Raw genomic sequence first — 16,105 nt, forward strand, 5'->3', positions numbered from 1 at the left:
CTCAACACATTATGATCATTGGTTTAACAGCGAGCAGTGCTCCTGCAGCTGTGGAGTTGGTTGTGTATTAACACCATGGGGCCTGGGACCCATGCATCAGAGGCATGTTTATTGGTTCTAAAGCATGAAACACAGAATCTCACTGGTGATAGATACTCAGTGGGAGGCTGTTCTTTCTCTGGCTAGAACAAAAAAAGCAGTACCTGCTGAGTGCCGTCCAGGTAGCAACGAACCTGCCATTTCTACTTGTAGAATCGAAATACTCAGTGGCCAATAACTCAACTTTGAGCCAATCAGAGAACAAACCCCCACGTAGGGGAGCCATCAGGAGTAACAGAAATTAATATATTCTGCCATTTTCTACATCCACGGTTAAATGTCATGAGCCAGTTACACTTTATATGCAATGTAGACTTTGGGATGGTAGCTAGATAAGTGCACTGACAATGCGCACAAAACGAAATACTTCAAGCTAACTAACCACTGTAGTCAGTATTGACAGTCATAATTAGATCACAATGGATTCGTTTCCATGAAACAGCTGCCTGTGTTAACTAGTTAATTCCACAGCTAAGGATGCTAGGCTGTTGTGCTAGCTAGCGAATATGCTAACGTTGGCTAGCTAAACAATTGGTTATAAGCTGGCACTGGTAGTGGGGGATTATAGAGAGTGAATTAAATGGTTTCTTTGTCATCTTACTAGGTAGTTATCTAGGCATGGCCATCTGGCTAGTATCAACAAGGACTTTCTACAAAATAGCAACATTGGCGCAGCTAGTAAACATTGGAATCGAGACCATAAATTAAGCAACACACAGACATGCATTGCCAAAACAACGCTACTGCCACCTTATGGTTTTGAATATTTTAACAAGGCTGACGAGATTAAGTTCTTTGCTGTGTGAACAGAAAAGTGTGACTGCCAACTACGTTCAGAGGTGCTAAGTACTATCGGCAGGCAAACATGTCAATCCTACTGGGGTGTCTGAACTATAAAAACATGAGTCGAAGAAATATAAATCAATTTACATGCTGTGTTACAGCTAGCTATCAAATTAGGTAACAGGTGCTACATCTAGAAATCATTGCAGTGACTGAAAGGCTGTAATTAATTAAAAAAAAAGGTTCCTAAAGCTTCAAGCCTCTTCAGAAAAATACCCTTTGACCAAGTACAGCCAATTGATTTTTAAGTGGAGGACTTCGCCAAGATTGTTCATGTCTAAGGCAAGACTTTGAACTCCTCCCCCAGTGCACTGAGCAAGTCCACTTCAGACACGTCTGGAATTATGACCTCAGAGCTATACCAGCTGAACGAGCACACTAAATCTCCAGTGGTGGAAAAAGTACCCAATTATCATACTTGAGTTAAAGTATAGATACCTTAATAGAAAGTTACTCAAATAAGTCAGCCAGTAAAATACTACTTGAGTAAAAGTATTTGGCTTTAAATATACTTTATCAAAAGTAAATGTATAAATCACTTAATTCCTTATATTAAGCAAAGCAGATGGCACAATTTTCTTGTTTTTAAAATTTACAGAAAGCCAAGTTAACACTCCAACACTTAGAGATAATTTCCAAAAGATGCATTTGTGTTTAGTGAGTCAACCAGGTCAGAGGCAGTAGGGATGGCCATGTGTTCTCTTGATAAGTGTGTGAATTTGACCATTTCTGTCCTGCTAAGCATTCAAAATGTAATGAGTACTTTTGGTTGTCAGGGAAAATGTATGGAGTAAAAAGTACAATTCCCCCCCCCCCCAGGAATGTAGTGAAGTAAAAGTTGACAAATATAAAAAAGTACAGATACCCCAAAAAACTACTTAAGTAGTACTTTACACCACTGCTAATCTCTCAGAACCCTTACTGGTCAATGAGCGACTAGACAAGAAATAAGGGCTCAAAAGGTAGTCCTCCATTAAAATGCCAGATCCACAAAATATTTTAAATAAACAAAACAAAAAAAATCAGAGAACACACTTGAATGGAAAAATAACATTTATAAAAGGGTCTCCTAGCAAGAACAAGGTCAGCACAGTAATTTATCACTCCCAACCTACAGATTTACTGCGTTTTAAACTTCTATACCTCATTATCCATCACATTTGCTGAGCTATGAAAACTGTAAAGTCAGAATCAAAACTTCCTTGAAATCCTTAGGTAACCACTAGCCAGACTGACAGTTATGTGGAGTTGGCCATTTGTGCTCAAGCCAGCCTTCTTTACACACAAATGGAGAACATTTGTTCCCACAGCTGATAAGTGTGTTAGCCGCAACCTGAACCTCCCTTCTGGAGATCTGGAGCTTGTTCTCTAAGTGGACACAGATGCCACCATGGATAATCTGATGGTGGTTAAGTTAGAGCTGCAATAGATCACTTGGTCTGTAATATCCCTTTCAGCAAAGCAGATGATACCCCTTGTTCCTGTGATCTTATTTTTCCTGATCCAGACTGCCAGAGTTTAAATAACAACAGGAACCTTTTTCTAACAAATGACAAACAGTTGTTGCCATGAGATTATAGAGACTGTGCTCAGTTGGAGAGATTGGGAGATAAGGGAAATTCAAATTAGGTCATTGTGTCCAATGCCCCACCCCAAACGTACACAAACCATAACAAAAGGCTGACCCTGTCCTCCCTGTACTTCAGACCCAAAGCCTGGAATTCTTGACTGATCGGCTCCTTGGTGAGAGATCTGATTACTATCTGGGGAATATCATTCACCACTGACAGCTCCCAGTGTTACGAGGGAAGTGAAACCTTGAACTAACAGAGGGCAGACTATGGAGGGTAGTAAGACAAGCCACAATCTGGGAAGATCTCAATTGCATATTCTTCACATCCCCTTGCAGTCTTATCAAAACCCATTGGATGAGAAAGCCAGATGTCCATCCCCTCTGACCTTCTCCGCCAATGGGTTTTGAGAAAGAGACTCAGAGAGAGAAAGGACGCGAGGAGTATGCAATTGAGATCTTCCCTCTCTGGAGAGGGTTACACACAGAGGGCATAGACAGCGCAGGAAGGAAGTGACATTTAACCAACCAGTGAATTTTCTATTGAGTGCCACAGATAACAATTATATTGCATTTGAACCCTAAGGAATCATTTGGTATGCCTTACTGACTCAGTAGTGCCTGGGGGAGGTTTCCATCAGAGATAATGAAAATGTGAATAACGGCGGAATCTGATGGTGAAATGACTGTACTTTTTGCCATCTAAGCATCAGAGCAATTTCCTTGCTGCATATGATGAGTGTGCCTTGTCATTCCCGTCTTGACTCAACTGCCCAATCATGCAGAGAACCCTGCTCCCTGCTCCCAATTACATGCAACAGATAACTTGGCAAATGAACTGCTTCCGGGTGCGACATGAATCAATGAAGCATTAGATAGCAAGCAGGCTAAGAATAGTGAAGTAGAATGTAAGCTGCTCCACCCCAGTCAGCGAGAGACATAACATTCTCTTGTTCCCAAACAGTCTACCCAACAAGGGATTCTGGGAATACTAAACAAGCCTCCGGGATGTCCTCAGACAGGACACGGTCAGGATGTTTATATTCAGAAAGTGAATAGAAACCTAATTGAGCTGACTGACATCCAGGAGGTCTATAGACTGACAGACAAATGTTTTCCAGTGGTAGGGCTGTCCATTTTGTCGACCTCTCTTAGCCATAGACATTAAACCAGTAAATAGTGATAGGAATACGTGGATGTCAGCACTATGGAAAAATCCCAATGGTGCATAAAGTCTGAAGTATTTCAATTTGAAGCGTGCCATATTGCAGAATGGCACCATAAAACACTTAGGATCAAGCGTCCTCTTTCCCCACATTACTCCTGCACTATGTCCCTGACATAGCCCACAAGAAACCAACAGCCTTTCATTCATTGGAGAACACAATGAACCAGACACTCCAACTTAACTTCAATTAAAACCAGCTCATTCTAGAATAGCATCTTCGCAACCTCGGACTCACAAGACATTTAACATATGAACTCTTCACTTTGGGCAGCTTAGTAATTACGATTCAGAGCATGCTGCCAAGATGGGCCGATAAAAGATCTGTCCCTCAAAGCCCACAGAGGCCCGTGAAGATCGTGCAATGTGTGGGCACAGCACTTACACATTTGAGTCATTTAGCAGATGCTCTGATCCAGAGCGACTTACATTAGTGCATTCATCTTAAGTTAGCTAGGTGAAACATATCACAAATCGTAGAAAGTAGTGATGTGACAAATAGAAAAATTCAGATAAAACTAAGACAAAATGGTTTGGGTCTCAGTGTGTATTTTTCAGATGGTTAAGCATTGCACACGTACTACCATTACTGTACCTCAATTCCACCTTACAAATTGGCATTTCACCACTTTCTCAAAGTATTTCCATACAAGACTTCACTGCTATCACTTGCCTTTCTCTGCCATTTTTACAACTGTTAATGACGTATAAGTATTTCTGGAACGGGAGGAGACTGATTAGTTGCTGCACTTCCGAGAACACAAACACTTGCATCCTTCATAGCGAGCTAGTGAGGGACAGAGAACGGAGGGGCACAGTATATGCAGGTCGGCCACCAGGCAGACAGTCAGAACCGTGCACTAGGCCCATCTATCGGTAAGCAAAAGCTGTATCTCACAATGGAATGCTATATCTCACAACTTCAGTAAAGCAGGGCCTAATCAATGAAAAGGCTAGGATATTCTACACGCAACAGTCCGAAGACTGAACACACACACACTTGCATCATTAGCAAAGAGAAAGAGCAGGCGAGCCGGCGTGAGGGAGAGGGGGCAGGCAGAAAGAACCGTGGGCATTTCTTGGTAATCTGTATCTCTCAATGTCGTTTTGCCTGACTCGCAAGTTCAACTTTCCCTGTGCCTTTATAGTCTATCATGGCAAAGAATCTGATTTATGATAACTTCAGTGGGATTTAAATTGTGGGAGAATTATTTTTATTTTTTTAAATCCTAGCCGAATTAGCGATCCCAATTTGGCTTAAACGTTTACACCCCCTAGAAGCAAGCACATTTCCCCCCATAGTTATAAAAGGTGATTTAGAATGGTCAATTAAAATACATAAGTGAAAAGTGCCGTCTCCTTCATTGTCTATTGACAAGTTATAACCTTACTTACAGTGCATTGGGAAAGTATTCAGACCTTGACTTTTTCCACATTGTTACGTTATAGCCTTATTCTAAAATGCATTAGTTTTCCCTCAATAATGACAAAGCAAAAGAAATGTTTGCTAATTTACAAAAAAATAAATATTCTAATTTACGTAAGTAGTCAAACCCTTTACTCAGTACTCTGTTGAAGCACCTTCGGCAGGAATTACAGCCTTGAGTATGACGATACAAGCTTGGCACACCTGTATTTGGGGAGTTTCTCCCATCCTTCTCAGCGGATCATCTCGTGCTCTGGCAAGTTGGATGGGGAGCGTCACTGCACAGTGGGCTCCCGAGTGGCGCAGCAGTCTAAGGCACTGCATCTCATTGCAAGAGGCGTCACTACAGTCTCTGGTTCAAATCCAGGCTGTATCATATCCAGCCGTGATTGGGAGTCCCATAGGGCGGCGCACTATTGGCTCAGAGTCATCCGGGTTTGGCAGTCATTGTAAATAAGAATTTGTCCTTAACTGACTTGCCAGAGATGTTTGATGGGATTCAAGTCCAGGCTCTGGCTGGGCCACTCAAGGACATTCAGAGACTTGTCACAAAGTCACTCCTGCATTGTCTTGGCTGTGTGCTTAGGGTCATTGTCATGTTGGAAGGTGAACTGTTGACCCAGTCTGAGGTCCTGAGCAGGTTTTCATCAAGGATCTCTGTACTTTGCTCTGTTCACCTTTCCCTCAATACTGACTAGTTTCCCAGTCCCTGCCACTGAAAAACATCCCTACAGCATGACGCTGCCACCCCCATTCTTACCGTAGGGATGGTTCCAGGTTTCCTCCAGACGTGACACTTGGCATTCAGGCCAGAGTTCAATCTTGGTTTCATAAGACCAGAGAATCTTGTTTTTCATGGTCTGAGAGTCCTTTAAGTGCTTATTGACAAAAGTGGGCTGTCATGTGCCTATTACTGAGGTGTGGCTTCCATCTGGCCACTCTACCATAAAGGCCTGATTGGTGGAGTGCTGCAGAGATGGTTGCCCTTCTGGAAGGTTCTTCAATCTCCGCAGAGGAACTCCAGAGCCCTGTCAGAGTGACCATGGGGTTCTTGGTTGGCCCTTCTCCCCCGATTGCTCAGTTTGGCCAGACTTCCTAGAGCTGTGGCCTGCTGGAGGTCATTTTGCAGGGCTCTGGCAGTGCACCTCCTTGCACAAAGGCGGAGGTAGCGGTCCTGCTGCTGGGTTGTTGCCCTCCTACGGCCTCCTCCACGTCTCCTGATGTACTGGCCTGTCTCCTGGTAGCGCCTCCATGCTCTGGACACGTCGCTGACAGACACAGCAAACCTTTTTGCCACAGCTCGTGTGCCATCCTGGATGAACTGCACTACCTGAGCCACTTGTGTGGGTTGTAGACTCCGTCTCATGCTACCACTAGAGTGAAAGCACCGCCAGCATTCAAAAGTGACCAAAACATCAGCCAGGAAGCATAGGAACTGAGAAGTGGTTTGTGGTCACCACCTGCAGAACCATTCCTTTATTGAGGGTGTCTTGCTAATTGCCTATAATTTCCACCTTTTGTCTATTCCATTTGCACAACAGCATGTGAAATTTATTGTCAATCAGTGTTGCTTCCTAAGTGGACAGTTTGATTTCACAGAAGTGTGATTGACTTGGAGTTACATTGTGTTGTTTAAGTGTTCCCTTTATTTTTTTGAGCAGTGTAGTTTACATGTCAATTTAAGCCAATCCAGTTTGTTTGGCCCCACACTACCAACCAATCAACCCAGAAATAGTAGGAATATTTCACTCATCTCAAAGTTGCACTACGCAGAAATCACACCACCATTTCCTGGTTGCTAAAACGAATAGGTTAGCCTAATTTCAGTTTGTACCAATTTCAGTACCATACACTGAACACAAATATAAAAATAATTTTTAAAATATTTTTTTGAGTTACAGTTCATAAGGAAAATCAGTCAACTGAAATACATTAGGCCCTAATCTACAGACTTCACATGACTGGGAATACAGATATGCATCACAGATACAAAAACAAACAAAAACAGAAAAATGTTTTCCAGCATTTGCCTCATGCAGCGCGACACATCTCCTTCGGATAGAGTTCATCAGGCTTTTGTTTGTGGCCTGTGGAATGTTGTCGCACTCTTCAATGGCTGTGCGAAGTTGCCTTCACGTCAATCCAGAGCATTCCAAACATGCTCAACGGGTGACATGTCTGGTGAGAGTGCAGGCCATGTAAGAAGTGGGACATTTTCATCTTCCAGGAATTGTGTACAGATCCTTGCAACATGGGACCCTGCATTATGCTGAAACAAGGTGATGGCGGCGGACAAATGGCACGACAACGGGCCTTAGGATCTTGTCATGGTATCACTGTGTATTTAAATTGTCATCGATTAAAATACCATTGTGTTCATTGTCCATAGCTTCTGCCTGGCCATATCATAACCCCACCATGGGGCATGCTGTTCAATGTTGACATCAGCAAAGCGTTCGCCCACACAACACTAAACACACTGTCTAGTATCTGCCCAGTACAGTTGAAACCAGGATTCATCCTTGAAGAGCTCACTTCTCCAGCGTGCCAGTGGCCATCAAAGGTGAGCATTTTCCGGCAGGTAGCCTAGTGGTTAGAGCGTTGGACTAGTAACCAAAAGGTTGCAAGATCAAATCCCCGAACTGACAAGATAAAAATCTGTCATTCTGCCCCTGAACAAGGCAGTTAACCCACTGTTCCTAGGCAGTCATTGAAAATAAGAATTTGTTCTTAACTGACTTGCCTAGTTAAATAAAGGTAAAATAAATAATAATAAAAAATAAAAAAAAAGGTCAAGACCCTGGTGAGGACGATGAGCTTCCCTGAGAAGGTTTGACAGTTTGTGCAGAAAGTATTCAGCTGTGCAAACCCAGTTTCATCAGCTGTCCGGGTGGCTGGTCTCCAATGATCCTGCATGTGAAGAAGCCAGATGTGGAGGTCCTGGGCTGGCGTGGTTACACGTGGTCTGCGGTTGTGAGGCCGGTTGGATGTACTGGCAAATTCTCTAAAACACTGGAGGCAGCTTATGGTAGAGAAATTAACATTCAATTATCTGGCAAAAGCTATGGTGGACGGGCCTCCCGAGTGGCACAGTGGTCTGAGGCACTGCATCGCAGTGCGCTAGCTGTGATCCTGGTTAGAGTCCAGGCTCTGTCACAGCCAGCCGCGACTGAGAGACCATGGAGCGGCGCACAATTGGCCCAGCATTGTCCGGGTTAGAGGAGGGTTTGGCCGGCAGGGATGTTCTTGTCCCATCGCGCACTAGCAACTCCTGTGGCAGGCCGGGCGCAATGCACGCTGACATGGACGCCAGGTGTGCGGTGTTTCCTCCGACACATTGGTGCAGCTGGCTTCCGGGTTAGGCAGGCATTGTGTCAAGAAGTAGTGCGGCTTGGCTGGGTTGTGTTTCGAAGGACGCACGGCTCTCGACTTTTGCCTCTCCCGAGTCCATACGGGAGTTGTAGCAATGGGACAATTTTGTAGTATCAATTGGATACTACAAAATTGTGTAGAAAAAGTGCAAAACAATTTTTTTAACTAACCTATGGTGGACATTCCTGCAGTCAGCATGCCAATTGCACGTTCCCTCAACTTGAGACATCTGTGGCATTGTGTTGTGACAAAACTACACATTCTAGATTGGCCTTTTGTCCCCAGCACAAGGTGAACTTGTGTTATGATCATGCTGTTTAATCATCTTCTTGATATGCCACACCTGTCAAGTGGATAGATTATCTTGGCAAAGGAGAAATGCTCACTAACAGGGATGTAAGCTTTTTGTGCATATGGAAATCCTGGGATCATTTATTTCAGCTCATGAAACCAACACTTTACATGTGCTGTTTATATTTTTGTTCAGTGTATATTTTCCATAACCTAAAATATTGTTGTTTCAGCTGGTGTACAAACCCAAAGTAAGAGCAAAAACATGAAACAGAAATAGGGCACATAGAATGTATCTACAGCTTCTTAGACTTGCTTTCAAGTAGAATGATAGGAATGTGAGTTATACTGTAGATCTGTGTAAATTTGGTCAGGTTGCCCAAAAAAAGTTGCATACTGTCACTAAGTCTCAAAATAGCAATCTAGTTTTTAGCCATATTTAGTCTCCCAGGCAACTATCCAGGAAAGGTGATCTCTGCAGCTGATCAAAGTTCAGTCATAGAATGTTATTTTTTTTAGAAAATACATAATCAGTACCAAAACGTGCTCTTAGCAGGGATCTAAGCTTTTAGCCTGACTCAGTGGAGTTAAAGACCTGACGGTTTTAGATTATAGGTAATTTAATGGTCAGTGCAATTCAGAATCCTTAGGAAATCCCTACCCTAAATCCTAACCCTTACACATTTCAACTTCAAAAGGGTAGGGAAGTCCCAAGGATCTCAGTACACCGTTATTTAATCCACATGGAATTTTACTAAATCTCCATATGCAACAGCAGGTCCACCTACCTAGCAATGCAGTAGGCTACCCTGTTGAAGTAGGGGAGCGTAATGGATATTTGACACTGCCATGTCATGGACAAGAGCCCTAATTTTAACATGTTAAAGAAATAAAAAGCCTAATAATATACCTATAGGCGACTTTTGTCATTTCAATGGTAAAGGTGCAAGAGCGGTGTGCCTTTTATAGCCTAAATAATACAACATAGCTCTTTTACCTCACCCTGTCAAAACAATTTGGCATATTTCACGTGTTGTGGTAGGTTCTGGGTGCAAAGTTTGATGAAGTTTCAGAGCAGTGAGGAACGTCTCGAGACGCAGATTTAAAAAAATCAATTACGGCTTTGACTGAATAAATTGATAGGCTCTACACCACAACGCGACATGAACTCTTGAAGAAAAGCAGTGTTGTATCGACCAAGCATGCACTTCAGGCTGTGTAGGCTTTTCATAAGAAAATTCGAGTCGAACCGTTTCTGATTCACGAATGTTTCCCCGGTTATTAGAGTTCATTACAAACACTTACCAAATGTTTGAGTATGTAGTCGTCTGCCTGTGAACCCCCGAAAGTGTACGTCTAGTTTTTCTGTAGACTATAATTACGGTTTTAGTTTTCCATAGTTTAACTCACATTGTCAAACACAGAAATCCTCCGCACAGCCCAGTTGTCCTCTACTGACTCTACAGCTGAGCCGAACACATATCAAAGTACAGCGAGCAATGGTCAAAGACCGCCTACTTCCAAAGCACGCAACCTAATCGAGAGTGGTAGAATTTGCTGGCTCAAATTGTCTAATTAAAGTCTGCGTTTAGACAAGCAGGCCAATTCTGATTTTTATTTCACTAATCGGTATTTTGACCAATCAGATTAGATCTAAAACAAAAATCTGATATGAAAACATCTGATTGGTCAAAAGACCAATAAGTGGAAAAAATATCAGAAATGTGCTGCCTGTCTGGTTTATACTGCCTCAAATACTGTCTTTATTTGCCTCAAAGGGTGAGTGAATAATATCTCTGAATTTTTTCTTTATTGACATAAATTAGTCCCTTTTCAGGTCATCACTGGAAAAATGTCCCAAATTCAAGTTTCTGCCAACCCCCTTTATTCAACTAAACACAAGCAAATATTTAAACTCAGCCCTTATCAGCCCATTGTAAACTGACAAACTTTAGAGCAAATTCAAAATCTTTCTTCCTCTCAATTGTGTGGATTACTCCCGAGGGCCTAGTCAGCCAACATGACAAGCTTATAAACCACTATCACACACCATCACAGTCTTACAATCTATTGATGAGGGTCTCCGGCCCCTACACTGTCAAAGGTCCCTACAAAGAATGGCAGACAGATAACTGGAGTGAATTAATTGAAGGAACTGTTCACTTGTGGCTAATAATAAAGGTAGACTACTTACTATGCTCTGTATTCCCCTCAGAAGTCCCATTTTACTATCAATGGCAGTCACCTCACCTGTCAGACTTTCTTCTATTGATAAACATCACAGAGGCTGCTGCTGAGCTTACCTACATGATGATGACTGAGGATGGCCGGTCCTAAAATTGACATCTTGCCAGCAGGGACTGTATTACATGGATAATTATGGGGGAAATAGTTTAGGATGCTCTGGATTGACATGTATGACGGCAACTTCGCACAGCCATTGAAGAGGAGTAGGACAACATTCCACAGGCCACAATCAACAGCCTGGTGAACTCTATCCGAAGGAGATGTGTCATGCTGCATGAGGCAATATCAGAAGTCTGTGTTTTGCAGTGAAGTGTCAAATAGTAATTTTATTCCATTGTGGCTAAGCAGTAGTCAATGTAAAGTCAATATTTCCATCTGCTGGTAATGGTTGGGTAATGCATGGGAATAACAATATGCTGTAATGCATTACAATATGCTGTAATGCAAAAGCCTACCCTCCAGTAGCCTTTTGGTCCAAACCCAGTTGTAATTTACCCGATTCAGCTTATCAACCAGCTAATTATTAGAATCGGGTGTGCTAGATTAGAGTTGAAATGAAAACCTACAGGACGTTAGCTCTCCAGGAACAGGGTTGGAGAGCACCGCGAGCAGGGTTGCAAAGGGAGGGTATACAGTGGTCATCATAAATATTCACCCCCCTTGGATTTCTTCACATTTTATTGTTACAAAGTGGGATTAAAATGGATTTAATTGCCATTTTTTTGTCTACACAAAATACTCTGTAATGAAAAAGTGGAATTTTTTGAGGAAAATTTCTTACAAAATAATAAAAAATGAAACAATATGCATTACCTAGATTTTAAAAGTATTTGTCCCCCTGAGTCAAAACATGTTAGAAATACCTTTGGAAGCAATTACAGCTGTGAGGCTTCCTTTATTAGTCTATAAGAGCTTTGTACACCTGGATTGTGCAATATTTCTTCAAGCTCTGTCAAGGTGTTGGGTGTCCTGGCTAGATAGCAAATTTCAAGTCTTGCCATAGATTTTTTTTTTTTACTAATTCGGCAACTCTGGAACATTCACTGCCTTCTTGGTAAGCAACTCTTTCCCAGTGTCTTGTGTAAAGCAGACTGAAGCAGGTTTTCTGCTAGGATTTTGCCTGTGCTTAGCTCCATCCTGTTGATTTGTATCCTGAAAAACTCCCCAGTCTTTGCCAATGTCCAGAATATCCATAATATGATGCAGCCACCACCATGCTTGAAAAGGCAGTTACTCACTGATGTGTTGTGTTGGATTTGTCCCTTGCCTTCCGTTCTGCTAGCTAACGTTCAATCGCTGGAAAATAAATGGGACGAACTGAAAGCATGTATATCCTACCAACAGAACATTAAAAACTGTAATATCTTATGTTTCACCGAGTCGTGGCTGAACGACGACATTAACCTGTTTGGGCTGCAGGGGCAGTACTGAGTAGCCGGATAAAAGGTGCCCATTTCAAACGGCCTCGTACTCAATTCTTGCTCGTACAATATGCATATTATTATTACTATTATTACTTATTATCTAGTTTCTAAAACCGTTTGAATTATATCTGTGAGTAAAACAGAACTCCTTTTGCAGCAAACTTCCTGACAGGAAGTGGAAAATCTGAAATCGATGCACTGTTCTAGGGCCTGCCTATTAAAGTCCTTGATATTTATTAGTTTAGATGCACTTCATACGTCTTCCACTAGATGTCGACAGGCAGTGAGAGAAGAAATGGAGTGTGTAACTTGATCTGGGGTCGCATAATAGCTTTCGGCATGACGTGTCACCAGTTTCCTGTTTTCTGGAGAGCGCGTGAAGGGACCTGGATTTGCCTTCTGATAAGCTGTCGTTATGGACGACTAATATCTCCGGCTTTGATTTTATTTGATACATATGACAATATCATCGTAAAGTATGTTTTTTCAATATAGTTTAATCAGATTATTGAAATTTTTTCGGGAGTTTTGCCGTGTTCCGTTCTCTGAGTTTGTTGACGATGGAGAGATTCGCGCCACTTGGCAAGTGTGCTTGCTAAATCAAGAGGGAAAAAGGCCGTTCTAAAACCAAACAACGATTGTTCTGGACAAAGGACCCCTTGTACAACATTCTGATGGAAGATCAGCAAAAGTAGGACCCATTTTATGATGTTATTTCATATATCTGTCGTACATGTGAACTAGTAGTTTGCGGCCAGGTTTTGGGCACGCTCTCGCCATAACGTAAACTGCATATCGTAATGAAGTTATTTTTAGAATTCTAACACGGCGATTGCATTAAGAACTAGTGTATCTATCATTTCCTATACAACATGTATTTTTTAGTTATGTTTATGAATAGTTATTTGGTCAGAATATGTGTGTCAGAAAAAGTGTCAGAAAAATATCCGGACGTTGTGGGAAAAAGATGCTACGTTAGCACAATGTATAACCACTGATTTCAGCTCTAAATATGCACATTTTCGAACAAAACATAAGTGTATGTATAACCTGATGTTATAGGACTGTCATCTGATGAAGCTTATCAAGGTTAGTTAAAAATTATATATCTTTTGCTGGTTTGTTACGATCGCTAACTTTTGCTGCTGGGGAATGGCTTGTGTTTCTGGCTATTGTGGTAAGCTAATATAATGCTATATTGTGTTTTCGCTGTAAAACACTTAAGAAATCGGAAATATTGGCTGGAATCACAAGATGCCTGTCTTTCATTTGCTGTACACCATGTATTTTTCAGAAATGTTTTATGATGAGTATTTAGGTATTTGACGTTGGTGTCTGTAATTACTCTGGCTGCTTCGGTGCCATTTCTGACGGTAGCTGTGATGGTAGCTGCAATGTAAAACTGATTTATAGCTCAAATATGCACATTTTTCGAACAAAACATAGATTTATTGAATAACATGTTATAAGACTGTCATCTGATGAAGTTGTTTCTTGGTTAGTTTGGTTGGTTCTTGGTTAGTTAGGTTGGCTTTGTGCATGCTACCTGTGCTGTGAAAAATGTCTGTCCTTATTTGTATTTGGTGGTGAGCTAACATAAATATACGTGGTGTTTTCGCTGTAAAACATTTTAAAAATCGGACATGTTGGCTGGATTCACAAGATGTTTATCTTTCAAATGCTGTATTGGACTTGTTAATGTGTGAAAGTTAAATATTTCTAAAAAATATATTTTGAATTTCGCACCCTGCACTTGAAGTGGCTGTTGTCATTTTGTGCCCGGCTCCGGGCTTGCAGCCAGAAGAAGTTAACCTCTTGACACTAGGGGTCATATTTTTTTTTTTTTTAAGAACGTTCCCAAGGTAAACGGACTATTTCTCAGGTCCAGATCGTAGAATATGCATGTAATTTACAGATTAGGATAGAAAACACTCCAAAGTTTCCAAAACTGTCAAAATATTGTCTGTGAGTATAACAAAACTGATTCTGCAGGCGAAAACCTGAGAAAATATAACCCGGAAGTGATATTCTTTTTTAAAATTCTGTGTTTCCTGGCCAGTCTTTCTTCCATTTAAAGGGCTACACTCACAAAAGCTTGGATTTCTTTCGCTGTAAAGTATATTTTCAAAATCTGACACAATAGGTGGATTAACAACAAGCTAAGCTGTGTTTTGGTATATTTCACTTGTGATTGCATGATTATAAATATTTTTAGTAATATTTTTGCATTTGGCGCCCTGCAATTCTAGCGGTTGTTTAGGAAAATGATCCCGTAAAAGGGATCCGTAGCGCAGAGAAGTTAAATCAGTTTTACCTAATTTCTATCAGCATGTTAAATGTGCAACCAGAGGGAAAAAAATTCTAGACCACCTTTACTCCACACACAGCTCTCCCACGCCCTCCATTTGGAAAATCTGACCATAATTATATCCTCCTGATTCCTGCTTACATGCAAAAATTAAAGCAGGAAGCACCAGTGACTAGGTCTATAAAAAAGTGGTCAGATGAAGCAGATGCTAAACCACAGGACTTTTTTGGTAGCACAGGGATTCTTCCGATGGCATTGAGGGGCACACCACATCAGTCACTGGCTTTATCAATAAGTGCATCGAGGACGTCGTCCCCACAGTGACTGTACGTACATACCCCAACCAGAAGCCTTGGGTTACAGGCAACATTCACACTTAGCTAAAGGGTAGAGCAGCCGCTTTCATAAAGCGGGACTCTAACCCGGAAGCTTATAAGAAATCCTGCTATGCCCTCCGACGAACCGTCAAACAGGAAAAGCGTTAATACAGGACTAAGATCGAATCGTACTACACCGGCTCCGACGCTAGTCAGTTGTAGCAGGGTTTGCAAACTATTACAGACTACAAAGGGAAGTACAGCCGAGAGCTGCCCAGTGACATGAGCCTACCAGACGAGCTAAATAACTTCTATGCTCGCTTCGAGGCAAGTAACACTGAAACATGCATGAGAGCATCAGCTGTTCCGGATGACTGTGTGATCACACTCTCCGCAGCCTGTGAGTAAGACCTTTAAACAGGTCAACATTCACAAGGCCACAGGGCCAGATGGATTACCAGGATGTGTACTCTGAGCATGCGCTAACCAACTGGCAAGTGTCTTCACTGACATTTTCAAACTCTCCCTGTCTGAGTCTGTAATACCAACATATTTCAAGCAGAACACCATAGTCCCTGTGCCCAAGAACACTAAATGACTACCGATCCGTAGCACTCATGTCTGTAGCCATGAAATGCTTTGAAAGGCTGGTCATGGCTCACATCAACACCATTATCCCAGAAACCCTAGATCCACTCCAATTTGCTTACCGCACCAACAGATGATGCTATCTCTATTGCACTCCACACTGCCCTTTCCCACCTGGACAAAAGGAACACCTATGTGAGAATGCTATTCATTGACTACAGCTCAGCGTTCAACACCATAGTGCCCTCAAAGCTCATCACTAAGCTAAGGACCCTGGGACTAAACACCTCCCTCTGCATCTGGATCCTGGACTTCCTGACGGGCCGCCCCCAGGTGGTAAGGGTAGGTAACACCACCTCCGCCACGCTGATCCTCAACACGGGGGCCCCTCAGGG

At 42.1% G+C, this 16,105-nt stretch overlaps 1 protein-coding gene across 4 annotated transcripts in view; it reads right to left on the bottom strand.

The window, feature by feature from the left end:
• Window positions 1–10,295, bottom strand: part of LOC120060250 (pleckstrin homology domain-containing family G member 3-like) — a 64,266-nt gene extending 53,971 nt beyond the window's left edge. For 3 of the 4 annotated variants that reach the window (XM_039009423.1, XM_039009422.1, XM_039009420.1), the window contains exon 1: window positions 10,132–10,295. The gene's annotated coding sequence lies outside the window, so the exon portion shown is untranslated. The remainder of the gene's footprint in view (window positions 1–10,131) is intronic. The other variant, XM_039009421.1, reaches the window with a different exon arrangement.
• Window positions 10,296–16,105: the final 5,810 nt, after the last annotated feature.

Source organism: Salvelinus namaycush, chromosome 15 (assembly GCF_016432855.1).
Source record: "Salvelinus namaycush isolate Seneca chromosome 15, SaNama_1.0, whole genome shotgun sequence".
NCBI lineage: Eukaryota > Metazoa > Chordata > Actinopteri > Salmoniformes > Salmonidae > Salvelinus > Salvelinus namaycush.